The sequence below is a fragment of the Mixophyes fleayi genome, chromosome 9 (assembly GCF_038048845.1).
Source record: "Mixophyes fleayi isolate aMixFle1 chromosome 9, aMixFle1.hap1, whole genome shotgun sequence".
NCBI classification, from domain to species: Eukaryota; Metazoa; Chordata; class Amphibia; order Anura; family Limnodynastidae; genus Mixophyes; species Mixophyes fleayi.
The window spans coordinates 50,659,007-50,672,870 of NC_134410.1; the positions used below are offsets into that span (position 1 = coordinate 50,659,007).

At 42.4% G+C, this 13,864-nt stretch overlaps 1 long non-coding RNA gene across 1 annotated transcript; it reads left to right on the top strand.

Annotated features, from left to right (window-relative positions):
* Positions 1–6,417: 6,417 nt before the first annotated feature.
* LOC142101598 (uncharacterized) lies at positions 6,418–12,447 on the top strand. The gene is made up of 3 exons (XR_012679066.1): positions 6,418–6,557; positions 7,073–7,146; positions 12,361–12,447. It is a non-coding gene; the product is annotated as an uncharacterized LOC142101598 (long non-coding RNA).
* The last annotated feature ends 1,417 nt before the right edge of the window (positions 12,448–13,864 follow it).

Consider the following 13,864-nt stretch of genomic DNA (forward strand, 5'->3'; position numbering starts at 1 on the left):
CCATTGTCTGCCAACCCTCTCTGCACTGTTATTAAATCAAACCACCACCAATCACTGGGCACATTTAGGACTCATACACAAATGTTACAAAAGAAGTGTTTTCTTGCAGATGCTTGAAGCAGTTTACCTTTCTGGTGATCGCACTGGATAGCCATTTATTATAAGGATTATTTTCAATGCATTTTTTGAAACATACGGTACACATTTTTATATATTAAAGAGAGAGATTTGATTGGTAGTTTACAGCTCATGAGGTCAGAGAAAGATGCAACAGTGCGGTGAGGTGCTCATATGCTGCTCTGGCAGACTGATCAAATAAGGTTCTGCCAACAAGTTTTGTAATAGTTAAACTTATTAAAGTCAGATATGTTTCTATGAAGGGAATTTTGGAAGTTTGAGCACAGAGACATAAACCAGTTGCAGATAATGTAAAATAATTCATGTATTTTTATAGCACATGACTGGCAGCTTTTTCCCTGCTTTGCTTTAGAAATGACCCACTGTGTCTTAAGTCATCACATCTAGGTTTTCCTAAATGTTACTACAACCGAATTCCAGTAGTTCTAAATCCAGCCTACTTTTGTGTTGGCCCCACCCACAGTTGATTTGGACCCGCCCACATGAGGCCACTTCAAGAATATTTTCCAGGGCCACTTTAAGTTCCCAATCCGCCCTGTCTGCATGCAGTTCTCAACTGTGAACATCCACATTTTTTTTAAATCCACAACCCCTATTTATAATAAGATAGTCTGCAACATTTTGTGGTTATGGTTTCTGCAGCCTTTCTGTTGTGAGACTAAGATTTCAGCCTATATGTCTGGTACACTTGAAAAGACAGAAGCCTGAGTTCTCCCCCTCTACCCCCCTTCCACCCCTCTCACTCTTGTCTATATTCAAAACAAGATTTGGCAGGCAGACAGTATTATCGTTATTTATTTACTGATCCAAAATTATATTATACAGCGCGATAATCACATCCTAAGCCCCGCCACTTAACTAAAGACAGCTCAGGAACTGGGAGGCTGTTCTCTAGGAGTCCGGGTGGACTCCCAGTAATTTGGGAGTCTCCGGGACATATACGGGAGAGTAGGCAACTATGGTTTATTTAAGTTAGAAACACAAGTATTTCACTGTGGGCATTATTCATCTTCGAAAGTAATGTGAACGCAACTTGAGTTTAAAAAAAAATGCACGTAACTTGTGCGCCCATATTCAAATACAAGAGGATCTCAAGATACGTTTCCATTTGAATCTGGGTGTAAGTACACTCTGGCTATACATATTACATATATTGTCACATGTAAACAAAGAAAGATAAATAAATTACAAACTAATAATACGATAATCATTATTAAAAATGTGTTTTTTATTCTTTTTTTTATACATTCTATACATAATTTAGTATGTTCTTAATGCGTACTGTACATATAATCCGATTTTATACTTTCTCTGCCTTGCATACAGGTGTTATATACAATCTAGTGGCATGCATACGTGTAGTCATCACTATCAGATGGCACTTACACCTGCCCTGTAGCTGTTGCAAATGTTACAGATAAAAAACACGTACGTACAAGATGCCCAGAGCTTGACTCGACCACATCCGCGTTTGAACGCCCTTACTTTACATTGTTGAGTGTTAGACTGGGGCATGAAGGGTCCACCGGGGGACTGCAACGCTAGGGGCCCATCAGAGGGGGTGTGGCCAGCCATCATAGAGGCGAGATCAGACACTAGAGGGGAAGTGGTCAGCCCATGAAGGACAGCTAGCACCATAGTGTAGTATATAAAGAATGCAGTGTGTATATAAAGAGTACACAGTCTTGACCTGCCCCTTAGATTGGGCGGAACAGTCACCAAAAATCGGGATTGTTCCTCTAGAATCAGAACATTTGACAGACTGTCCTACCTGTTCTTGTCACTTTCACCACCTGTGGCTGCTGGTTTCTTTAGTTGCGGCTTGTCTGGATCCTGGAATGTTGGGGGCCCTATTTAGAAAAACAATGGGTACATTTAGAAAATTACAACCAGGTCCGGCGTTAAATCAATAGGACCCAGGATTAATACTTATGCTTTCCCTCCTCTTCTTTATCACTCTGTGCCTTTCTGCTCCCCCTCTTCTTCATCCTCTGTGCCTTCCTGCACCCCCTCTTCCTCATCACTCTGTGCCATTCTGCCCCCCCTCTTCTTCATCACCATGTGCCTTTCTGCCCCCTTCTTCTTCATCACTCTGTGCCTCCTCTTCTCTTCTACATCACTCTGTGCCCCCCTCTTCTTCATCACTCTGTGCCCCCCACTCTTCTTCATCACTCTGTGCCCCCCTCTTCTTCATCACTCTGTGCCTCCCCCCTCTTTTTTATCACTCTGTGCCTCCCCCCTGTTCTTCATCACTCTGTGCATCCCCCCTCTTCTTCATCACTCTGTGCCCCTCCCCTCTTCATCACTCTGTGCCCCTCCCCTCTTCATCACTCTGTGCCACCCCCTCTTCTTCATCACTCTGTGCCACCCCCTCTTCTTCATCACTCTGTGCCCCCCTCTTCTTCATCACTCTGTGCCCCCCCTCTTCTTCATCACTCTGTGCCCCCCCTCTTCTTCATCACTCTGTGACCCCCTCTTCTTCATCACTCTGTCCCTTTCTGTTTCCTTCCCTTTCTCTCCGTTCTATTACTTATCTTACCTATTGACTTCTGTTATCTCTTTTCTTCTCTTCTTGTCTTCTGTCTTCTGTGCTGGGTTCTCTCTGCGCTCAATGTCGGGCGTAACTTGATGACGTCACGCTCGCCATTCAATGCGAACGGAGCAGAGAGGAGGAAGGAGGGGCGCCGGTGCCGCAACGTGGTAAGTATATATATATTTTTTATATATTTTTAAAAAAAAAAAAAAAAACCCTGCTCCCCCCACCAACAAAGGGGTCAGAGTTTACAAGGGTTGGGGCCTACTGGGGGATAGCCCCGCTTCCCGGCAGGCCAGTCCGACCCTGTCTAGGTTCATCTGCCCTTTCCCCTCCCTCATTCTGCCCTTCAAGTCGAAGGCAGTAGTAATTATCATTTGCATTCACACATGAATCGCATGCAATTGTGTTCATTGGCGTAATGTCCCTTTCTGAGCATGCACACAGAAATTTCAGGCAAGAAATTTCCGAAGATATATCAGGCCCTGTATATGTAAACTTGGTTAAAAGAATTGCTGTTAAGAATAAATAAGTAACTATGAGGGTAATCACAAAATGTCATGGAAATATGTGTGCACACTGTTGAGCTGTAAATGCACAAAAACTAGGTTCAGTATAATTATTATTGTAGATTTGTAATGTGCCCCGGTGTTCTGTAGTGCCGTACAGTATGAGAAACAGGACATACATAAAACAAAGGCATATAATGTACACAAAATAAATTCAGTCTAGAAAACAAAGGGTATGGAGCTCATGAGAGAGCTTACATTCTAATTAGAAGAGGACATAGCTGAAAACAGAAGTGAATGTGACTCAGAGTGGAGAATGGGACAGTTATGATGGTGCATTAGCAGGGCCTGAGCAACCAATAGGCTGGTCAGGCTGCAGGCTAGGGCGCTGGGACTTGGGGGGCACAGCACCGGCAACAGTTAAGATTTTTATTTACATACTTTTTATTATTATTATTATTATTATTATTGATTTTGGGCACCTGGAGCCACCCCTTGTGCCGTTTCCACGCTGCCACTCTCTCCTCCCCCTTTTCTTCTCCCTTCTAATCTTCCTCTTCCCCTCCACCTCCTCCCTCCTCACTGGTTGTCGGGCATGATGTCATTATCATGTCCCGACGATGTCAGTGAAGAGCTGCAATGAGAGGAACTAACTGCCGACAGAAGAAAAGAAGACAGAAGCCTGGTAAGAAACAACTTGTGTTTATGCAGGGGGGACAGTGCGCAGAAGGGGGACAGAGTGTTCTGAGGGGGACAGTGAGTGCTGAGGAGGACAGAGTGTAATGAGGGGGGACAGAGTGTAATGTGCAACAGTCCAAGAAACACCTCAAACTGTGTGTCACCATTGGGATAGATGTGGATTCAGCAAAGTAGCATCTTTAAGAGGCCATATAGTTTTAGGTTTAGAAAGTCCCTTAACAGGCTGCAATAACATTTCTACATCCACGAGAGAGCTGGAAAACTGACATAACTTGTATAGAAGTTATTAGGTCACTTGTCTCTATTCCCCCATTTGTAGGACTGCAAGAGCACCAACACAGCCTCTAACAGGGATTTACTAATTCTGTATGTCCCCACTTGTTCTTCCGATTCAAGTTTCATACTTGTCAGACTATTAATTGATAAAACATCTAAATCAGAAATCTATGGTATGTTATAATAATACAGTATTTACAGGTATTCAAGGATATTGATTTCTGTTTGACAGCAGTGTAACTACACCAATGCCAGTAACATCCACCTACCCTCATCTCCTTATTGACTTTAATATCAATAGCTGAATCACTTACACAAAAGGAGCTTAAAGTATTTGAATGTTGCAATATTTAAAATGGGGAAATAAGGACTTACAATTATATTTATATAAAGTAATCTTTTATGACATATGGTGCTTCCTTTTGTAAATGACCACACTACTTATTATAGTGAAGTTATATTAAACAAAATTCTGTTACAGACCAGTGCACTTCAGCAAAGTTACTTTTCAAATTTATGAACTATAACTAAAAACATTTTCATAGACCTGTATTATACTACAGGGCAAATTGCACAACTCGTTGGATGGCAAAATAGATCTGTTTACAGGGGCAAACACAGGATTCGAGGAGGGGGGTTTCTACGTCACGATACAAGTGGGCATGTCCAGTATGTGTAGGGGCGTGGCTACAAACACACACCGTGTCAAACACACAGATATGTAAACAGACATACACAGACACACACATACATACATAAACACATAGGATCAAACACACAGACATGTAAACTGTCATATACACAGATAAGCATAGACACACACACAAACACACATGATCAAACACACAGATATGTAAGCTGTCACACACACACATACATACATACATACATACATACATACATACATACATAAATAAACATGATCAAACACACAGATATGTAAGCTGTCACATACACACACATACATAAACACACAGGATCAAACACACTAACATGTAAACTGTCATATACACTGATAAGCACAGACACACACATACAGAAACACACAGGATCAAACACAGACATGTAAGCTGTCATGTACACAGATAATCACAGACACACTGTTAGGAACTCCCAAGCCAGTACAGTGAAACTCGGGGACTACTCTGAAGGCCCGGTGTTCGCTGGAGCCCCTAGTGGTGGGGACAGACTTGGCTGCGGGCCGACCGAGGGTCGAGTAACGTATGCTGACTTAAAGGAGTACCCAGGAGTGGAGTGATTGGCGGGTTGTAGTAAAGATGTATCCTAGGTCAAAGGTCACAAGCACAGATGCAAAATCCAGGGACAAGCGAAGGGTCAGACACACAGGCAAAGAAGCAAAATCCGGAATCCAGGCAAAAAGGTCAAGGTCAGAAGAGAAGGTTCACAGGTCCAGGAACAAGCAGGGGTCAAAACACGGGTAGTCAATCCAAGGTAGCAATAACCAAACAGATAGAACAAGCAGGCAGCAGGACTGAGGGCAGAACGCTATAACCGGCAATGAGGCTCAGTCCTCATTGCCTTAAATAGTCCAGGTAGCCAATCAGGGAAGAGCCCAAGAAATGTCCAGAGGCGTGACCTAACAGCTGATTACCATGTGACCAATAGCGATGTAGTTCAGCTGCAAAACCTACCACCAAAAGACACTGCCTCCTGAACCTCCAGATAGCCACGATTGGCTACTGCCTAAGTGACCTTGCGCGTGTACGCCCGCCTATTGGCCAGCTGGCCGGGTGTCATGCCAGTTAGCCTGTAGCGTCCCGGTTGTTGCCCAGACAACCGGGATGTGGAAACCGGAAGTGACTTCCCAGTTGCCGTAGCAACCGCCGGGACGTCATCAGAAGCCACACGTACACAAACACAGGATCAAACACACAGACATGTAAGCTGTCATGTACACAGATAATCACAGACACACACATACACAAACACAGGATCAAACACACAGACATGTAAGCTGTCATGTACACAGATAATCACAGACATACACATACACAAACACAGACTCACACACATACACACACACAGAGCCGTAACTTAGAATTCTAGTGCCCTGCGCGAGAAAGACAAATGCCGCCCCCCTAGCCCTCAATTTTAACCAAATTAACCTAAAATATTCCTAAATAGCGCCCCCCTTCAGCGTTGCGCCCTGGGCAGTTGCCCCTGTCGCACAGCCCTAGTTACGGCCCTGCAGACACACACACGCACACATTCTTACCTTCTTCTTCTGCTGCCTCCTGCATAACACCCATGCTGGCCGTGGGGGAGACAGGGGCCAAACTGCCGGCAGAGAGCTGTGCTCACACAGCAGGGGACTGACTGGGAGACGATCGCAAGCTACAAGCAGTAGTGGCTGGTCCCACTGTAAGCATACAGCACCCCAGGTAGGACAGGTGTTTCTGGGGACTAGGAAACCCCCCCCCCCCCCCCCCCCCTGGGTGCACCCCTGGTTTACTCAGGAAATGGCTTAACTGGTAATACTTAATAAGGGTCATTTACGAAAGTGCAATAATGGGGGCCTGTAGCGTAAATGCTATCTTGTGACTTCAAGCACTTATTTTTGCATAGATGTACCCACTGGGCTTAAAGCTGGTTAAGAGACATTTATGCATACATCTTTTTCACTAATGTTATAAATTGGCAAGTGGATGGTATGTGGGGGAAGCTAAAGTGGATGATGAACTGGCTGGGGGGGATAGGTAATGAAATAGCTTGGGAAGTGGGTGATGAAATTGCCAGGGCAGTCATGAATTTTCCGCTGAGGTATGATGAAATGGCTGGGGGGTCATGAATTGGCCACTGGTAGGGGGGGGGGCATGATCTCTGTATTGTGTGATGCTCATGAGGATGCTCTCTAAAAAGCCTGAGGGTTTGTAATGTTTGCACATTTTCAAAACAGCACCCCAACTTTGCAGAAGATAGCTAAACGACAACAAAACTGCAAGAACAAGCAAGAAAGAACAGCAAGAACAGGTAACATAATCTGTCTAAATCTGTTTGCTGGAGAATACTCCTGAATTTTCCTTTGAGGGGGTTGTGGGGGTGCTACAAGTGTATTAGCCTAAGGCAGCCAGAACTCTTAATCAGGCCCTGGCCAAAGATATTTGTTCATTTTATATGTAGACACAGACTGATGCCGTTACGTCTGTATGTGTCAGATTCATAAAAATCGATATATAAAAGCAATCTGCAATATATTGCTTCATTCTCCCCAAGCACAATCACAGTAGTGTGTAGTGAAAAGGGTGAAACTACAGTTGTAAGGATGTAACAGTGGTGAATAAAGCGTAATCATAAAGGACTGCATTGTAAATACTGTATGGCAAATGAATCCATTTTGTATGCTAGGCAGTAATGCAGACTTCAAAGCAAAGCCTGCTCTCACAGGGTTAATGACCTAACTCGAGGTGTAAAATGTGAGGTCAGAAGTACTGGCCCGTGTTACAAGATAGCATTGTCACCTTTATGGCGAACTGAACAGCTTCAAAGACCTCATGGAGTGAGCTATATCCTGGCATAGGATGTTTTTTGACACCTAAGGAGACTTTAGGGAACTGTCTTCCAGCAGGTGAGTCTTACCCAAAAAGATGTGAGCTTTGTGATCATGGTTTGCTATATTTTATATAGGCAAATATAATTATATATATTTCCAAAGTACCACTTGCAATCAACATAATTAGTGATCACCCCATATTTATAACTAGTATGATGAAGGGAAGCTGATGAAGCAAATAAAGCTGTCTATAGCGCAAGGAACGAGAGGAAATGAGTATCAGATCAACTAATACACTTGAACTATCTCTGTTTGATATCTGTAGATTAGTAAATTTGTATTGGATTTATTAATGATAAAATTGGGTCTGTGGGACTCTTCCCAGAAAAGATATGTTACATTTTAGCATTGGGTATTAAACTCCCCTGGAGACCACATCCTAATAGGAGGAGAAAGGATAAAAAGTGTCTTTAAAATATGAGATCACTTACAAAATATTGTCAGACCTTTGGGAAATCAAACAACATTGATAATCTGTTCATCCTAAAAGACAATTTCCCTTAGCGCATATTATACAACTCGTATGTAAGTTTAGATTCTTTATCGTTTTATTTTACATGTTTTGCCATATATTTTGTCGCATTTTATTGTTTTTAGAACCTGTAAGCATTGTACTTTTTTGTATTTTAAATCTGAAATTTAATAAGTGCTGCCCTTATTTCTCTAAACAAATTCACTGCCTGTTTAGAAGAGGTTGATTGCTTGTCTGTGTTAAACCTGTAAATACCAGTGTAGGAATTATTAACTCTTTTCGCTATCTGAGAGCAGCGTATGCGCAATTGGGCAATTAAATCATAGCTTTCCTACGGCCCTTATATGTAGATGGTGGCAGTTGCGGAGAGATGTGGAAGTATGTTGGGGAAGGGACCAGTTAAACCTGTAGCCTAAGGTATAGGTGAGAGCGAGATTGAGACTGGAATCTTATATGACTCCTTACAGTAAACTTCCAAGTCACAAGTGCGGTTTGTGACTGGCAAAGGTAGTCAGGATTGGTTTCCGGAGAAAATAGAGGTGATATATTGTTTGGCTGTTTGATTATTGGATAAGTTATAAAATCAGGGATAAAGATAAAATTTGATAAAGTCGGCTATCCCTGACAATAACAATGAGCAGTTTTGCTGCATAATATCTTACAGGTCTAAACTTATGCATGGGAGACAATAGATATGTTTTGTTTTCCTCATGCATACTAAAGTAAAATATATTTTAGTAGGAGAAATGACAATTCTGGCTTGTTTCTTGCCCCTTTGCCAATAACACCATGTTCAGTTATGTCAATGTCACTGTGCCTGGCCTGTGTGTGTCATTTTCTGCATCACAAATGTTATCTGCCGCACATATAAAACTGTCTGCCGTTTCTTTTTTGATTGATAGTACTGTGTGTGACCCAGATGCTAAACCCTCCCCTCTTTCCAGAAGGATTATCCTGTATTTAAAGCAATCTCTTGGCTCTCACCCTTTCCACTTCTCTACTAGAGATGTATAATCTGTAAAATCCTTTTAAACATTGCTCTGTTTGACAGAGCCTCTCATGTGTCTGTGTGAGCACTATGATACAGTTCCCAAGTACAATTGATTGGGACTAAGATCATGTATTTTTAAAAAGCAATACACATTGATCTGAAAGACATTGATGACCTCTTACTAAACAGGATAGTTTATAGTGGAGGGGTAGTGATCAGTGACACCTTTAAACCACAAAGTGCTTAGTAGTGAATTGTGGTTTATAAGGTGTAAACTTCTGATGATACCGCTTACTAGTCTATAGTACACTCCAGCTGCTAAATCTGTACAATAGTTTAATCAATTTCACTAAAAATAAATATAAAATAGTCCTTGCCTTGTGCTGGGATCCCTAATGTCAGGAATCCCTGGTGCAGTGTCAATCTGGGCAGTATACCTAGCAGTCCTGAACTGGGTTGTATGGTGCAATCAAATAGACTCCAGCACACTACCCCATCCCCATATAGGATGGTGTGCAATTGGATTGTCATAAAATAACCTGTGTGTGTGGGGGTGGGTGGGTGAGGGGGGGGGGTGTATTCTTCTTGGCCTTATTAACTTCTACCCTACTTGAGTTGTGGGGGTAGAAGCTCCAGCCTAGGGATTTGGCCTCTAGTCAACCAAACCATGTGTAGTGGGAGAAGGTAAGAGGGGCTTAGTATATACTGCTACAACTGGGCCCCAGAAGGGACCCATATCACAAGAATTGGGACCATTTGAAATCTGCTGTCATTTAATAGACCAGGGAACTGCTAACATATCCTCAGGTTTATCTGTACAAGGTGAATACGCGATTATATGCAGCATATTTATTTTACTAGTCAGCCATTCACAGCACCAGTAGGGACAGCTAGATGTTTGTTTGTTTTTAAAAAAGGAAGGAACAGGTTAGAACCCATGGCCTCTAATTGCATGATTTTATTATATGAGTGATACTAATATGTACAAGTTAAACTCCTGTAAATATCTGATTAAACAGTAAGTGCTAATGATGTCCTCCTTTTCTAGATTATTATAATTATTATGAGTCACCTCAACAATTAGGCCGCCTCTTACATGTGAAGCTCCTGGCTGCTGTTCCTCCATGTCAATGTTACACTGGGAGTGTGGCACTTGGCTACAACATTGGCTACCAAAGTGTAAGGAGCCTAGGATGCTGCCCACCTACCAAAGTAAGAAACAGCATTTCATCAGTTCCTTAAAGAGAGAAAGGGAGAAAATGGACAAAAAATGGCCATGTAACGTGATACCAATCAAGAACTTAAAAGAGCAACAAGCAGTTGCATTTTGTATACAATCAATAGAAACCAATAATTTCAGCAAACAGTAACTCCAATAAGAGACAATCCACCCAGACTGGGCCATAACTAGGCATTTTAATGTCCTGAGCAAGAGAGAATACTGACATCCTCCTCCTTGTTGGGAGTGATAGTAGATGACACCTCAAAGCAGCGTCAAGGCATCAGAGTAGTCATAGCCATCCTATTGTGGTAGCGTGCCTTGCACTTTAAAAGTGCTAGACTGCCCACCAAGACCCTGACTGGACCCCATCCATTTTCCAAGTTGGGGATTCTTATTGCTCTCTGTGATATACCAGCCCCCAACCCCTAATTTTCACCTTCAAATACACTGGAAACGCAGCTTGCACCACAGTTGCACACTGCTTCCCCTTCATGAGCAGACCAGAGTGACACATTCCAATCAAGACAAAGTCCTGCCAACAAGGGATAGTCCTGCAAAAGCTGGACTTACCCACCAGAATCAGCTATCTCCTACCTGTTCTTGCAACTTTGACTACTTTGACTGTTTCTGCATTAAGCTCAGTTGCTGTTCGGTTAGATCCTAGAAGGTCGGGGCTCTGTTTGGAAAATGGATAGGCACTATTTATATATTAAAGTGTCACTTATGTGTTTGAAGTTTTTATTACATTGCTTGAACAGTGCCTAGAAACACACCAAACTGCAATTGGAAGGTTCAAAATGTACCTTTAATGGAGAGAAAAATGCTATGTGCCCACCCATAAATTTTGGAACAACTCTCTAATTGTACCTTCACCACCCACAATCTAGGCAGACAGACTGTGGCTCCTGTGGTAAACTGAGGACTAGAACAGACAAATCTTAGTATATATCTGTTATAACACATGCTATGCACACATCACCAGTGGTAGGCCCCAAGCCTTGGGTTTACTGGTATAGAATGACATTAGCAGAATCCAGCTGCACCATCTATTATTATTATTATTATTATTATTATTATTATTATTATTATCCTTTATTTATTAGGCGCCACAAGATTTCCGCAGCGCCGTACACCATACAAACAGTACACTATACAGGGTGAAACAGTACAAAACAATAAACAGAGATACCAGTATTTCAAGAGCTCCAGGCAGGTTAAAGAAATAAACACGGAGCAGAAGAACAGGTGAGGAGACAGGAGGAAAGAGGGCCCTGCTCAAGTGAGCTTACATCCTAAGGGAGGGAAAACAGAACAGGCACAAGGGGAGCTAGATGAGGCAAGGGAGAGAGCGAGTGGAGGAGATGAAGGGGTTATGCGGATGGTTGGTAGGCTTTAAGGAAGAGGTGGGTTTTCAGTGCACGTTTGAAGGAGCACAGAGTAGGAGAGAGGCGGATGGAACGAGGGAGGTCATTCCAGTGAAGGGGGGCAGCACGGGAAAAATCTTGGATTCTGGAGTGGGAAGAGGTGTTAAGAGTGGAGGAGAGGCGTCGATCATTGGCTGAGCGCAGGGAGCGGGCAGAAGTGTGAATGGAGAGGAGGTTAGAGATGTAGGGGGCTGTAGAGTGGGAGAGAGCCTTGTAAGTGGTGGTGAGGAGTTTGAAAAGGATTCTGTAGGGGAAGGGAAGCCAGTGTAAGGCGAGGCAGAGAGGGGAGACAGAGGAGGAGCGGCGTGAGAGAAAGATGAGTCTTGCGGCCGCATTGAGTACAGAGTGGAGGGGGGAGAGATGGGAGTGGGGGAGGCCAGTGAGGAGGAGGTTGCAGTAATCCAGGCGGGAGATGATGAGTGCATGGATGATAGTCTTGGAAGTATCCTGAGCGAGAAAGGGACGGATGCGGGCGATGTTGCTAAAGCCTCAAATAAATATGTCACACTCCAATCTCCATCTTAGGAATAGAAACATGAGTTCTTCCCACCAAAATCCAGCATGTGCCAACTGAAAGACATGGAGACAGGAAGCAGACCTACCAACTAAGCAAGAGGTAAATATACTACCTATACAGGAAACTAAAAACCACATCTACCCCAACATATACCTTTAATAAGGGACATAAATGATTTACACAGATTATGTAGTTTACTAGCTATGACCAGGTTAGATGATTACTTCAGTCTATATCATCTCAACTGATACCAATTAGCCAGACCAGAACCTGTGTAAATCAGATCTGTCCTTTAATAATGGTACAAGTTGACAATCCTCCCCACAAGGCTATGAGAGATTCCCATTGCAGTGATAAGTCTATTTTTTGTTTATTGCCGCTTATTGCATTGTATTTATATTGCTGGGTCACGCAAGCAATACTCAGCCCCAAGAGAGAAGGGGTAACTTACCATCTTGCCCGGGTTAGTCCTGTGTGAGCCGGACTGATCGGACCCATAGGGGTGCAAAGTTTTACCAAGGTTCTCATCACTTGTTGGCTGGCTGTTTGCTGCTTTTTGTGAAGTTCAAATAAAGAAGTTGTTTTAGTGCTCGACAGTGTGTACCTAACGTTATTTACTAAAACCTGTGACCTTCAGTCAGATGATTTTTAAATATAGCAGGAACTGCTGTGTTATCTATCCGTTTGCTTGCTATATGACTTAAACATTATGTCAACTGAATATTTAGTACATTTACAAATAATAAAAAGCCAAGAAATGACAATGAGGAATTTACAATGTAGATGGAGATGGTTGCTATGGAATTCATCATCAATAATCATTTCTAAATGATGTGTTTAACATGAAGGTTGACATAGCAGCTCAGCCTATTCCCTTGGCCATTGTTAAAAATGATTACAGTCTGTACTTCAGTAACAGCTGTGGCAGCTCCAGTTCCAGTCTCTTGTTGATTAGAAATGTAGTCCATCAGGACAGGATTCCACACTGCACCTTTTCATGCTGAACCATGTAATCATGGAAGCCTGTTATCATTGTTTATTTTGTAAGTACAGGTATACCAGCATGGTAATACACAATGAAAACAATTAAAGTTGCAAAAACAAGAAATGACATTAGATAATGATTGTAGAGACAGTATATTGTACTGCAGTTTGTTTGACAATGTCTCTCGTTCTGCTCTGATTAATAGCAGCGCATAGCACAGAAAAGTATCTGTAGTACTAGTCCCTCTGCTATAGAAGATCATGTGTAACCAACCAAAAACACAGCATTAAAAATGACTAGGTGACATAAGAAACAGAAAACAAGACTAAAAAAATGTGAGAATACTCAAAAAATTTACAATAAAAAGGATATTAGAGAATAAGAAAATTAAAATGTAAACAGAAAAAAATAGAGAAAATTAATAAAAGCGTTTGCCTATCTGTATACAATGCTTAGATATTTACAGTTTGACCAGGATATGCACATGCTGCCCTCCACCTCTTTCACGTTGCCCGTCACAGAGATAG